Genomic DNA, 1,514 nt, shown 5'->3' with positions numbered 1-1,514 from the left:
CAATAATTTCATCTGAGTAATGATACAATTCGATTACTCAGACCGTATCTCATTTAATCATATTATAATGAAATACGTAAATATTACTTCCAAAATCGTCCGTCAATTTTAAATAAATTAATTGACTCGTAACGTTATACGATCAATTAATTAATCAATTAAGAGTGTTTCCCTATAGGTATGACCTAGGGGATCAACTGATCACCACCGTCGCACGACAGTAATGTCAAACTCTAGTCAGCCAATCATTACTGATATATGTTGATCAGTTGACAGTAAATATTACTTCCCAATTGTATTCTTTATAATGAGATTTAAACATGTGATCATCATGATCAACAGTCGTGATCGCATTATTGTCGGAGGACACATATTCCAACATTTGTGACTATTGTGATGCGATTTCTCAAACCGGTGTGACTCAAGACCAAATTCGATGGGTCTTATTTCCTTTTTATCTAATTGGCACCGCGAAACAATGGTTGAAGAGCCTTGATAAGGCCACTCTCGGAATAGATTCTTGGACGAAGTTGGCTCTAGCTTTCTACAAAAAGTTCTACCCACCGGAAAAGACTAACATGCTAAGAGCTCAAATTACGGGTTTTAAGCAAAGGGATGAAGAATCTTTGTATGAAGCTTGGGAGCGGTTTAAGGGAATTTGTCGCTCATGTCCTCACCATGGACTTAGCGAATGGTTCTTGGTACAACAATTTTGGAACGGTTTATATGAAGATTCAAGGAACATTCTCAACATGGGATCAAATGGAATGTTCACCGAAGTTGATGACAATCAAACATGGAACAAGATTGAGGAAATGGCGGTCCATAACTCACAATATAGTAGACCTCGCAAGGCTACTAGAGGAGGAAGGCATGAAGTGGACTCCGTTACTCAATTAGGTGCTCAACTTAGTGCCCACATTGACACAATCAATTTGAAGTTTGAAAAAGCTATGGCTAGACTTGAAGAAGTTTCAAAATCACCAAAGCATCATGTTAATGCCATGACGGCATCCTCATCAATCCCAAGTGGGATATGTGAGAATTGTGGAACTTTGGGACATGACCAAAGTGAATGTAAGAGAACAAATGAACAAGTAAATGCTTTCCAAGCATACAAGAGTGGTACCCCTTATTCCAATTATTACAATGAAAACATCAAGTTTCATCCAAATCTCTCATACAAAAGCCAAAATGTTCAAAACCCTCAAACAACTTACACCCCACCTTCCATGAGAAACCAAATCAAAGACCCTTTTACAACCAAAACCAAGGTTACCAAAATCAAAATCCATACAATCACAAAAATGACCAAGGTTTTGATGTTCAAAAAGCGGTCCTCCAAATGCAAAAGAATCAACAAGAGTTTTTCACTCAAATGCAAAAAGATAGTCAAGCAAAGGAAACCACCATCAACAACATCCTAGCTCACACCAAGATGTTGGAAACACAATTGACTCAACTAGTATCTTCAAGCTCACAAAGACAAAAGGGGCAATTACCACCTCAAAGTA

The 1,514-nt window shown here is 37.8% G+C and overlaps 1 non-coding gene across 1 annotated transcript; it reads right to left on the bottom strand.

Annotated features, from left to right (window-relative positions):
• Window positions 1-578: 578 nt before the first annotated feature.
• On the bottom strand, window positions 579-685 carry LOC141637044 (small nucleolar RNA R71). The gene has a single exon (XR_012541608.1). It is a non-coding gene; the product is annotated as a small nucleolar RNA R71 (small nucleolar RNA).
• Between the last annotated feature and the right edge of the window lie 829 nt (window positions 686-1,514).

Source organism: Silene latifolia, chromosome Y (genome assembly GCF_048544455.1).
Source record: "Silene latifolia isolate original U9 population chromosome Y, ASM4854445v1, whole genome shotgun sequence".
NCBI classification, from domain to species: domain Eukaryota; kingdom Viridiplantae; phylum Streptophyta; class Magnoliopsida; order Caryophyllales; family Caryophyllaceae; genus Silene; species Silene latifolia.
The sequence above is the reverse complement of the archived record's forward strand: the minus strand, read 5'-3'. Positions and strand labels throughout refer to the sequence as shown.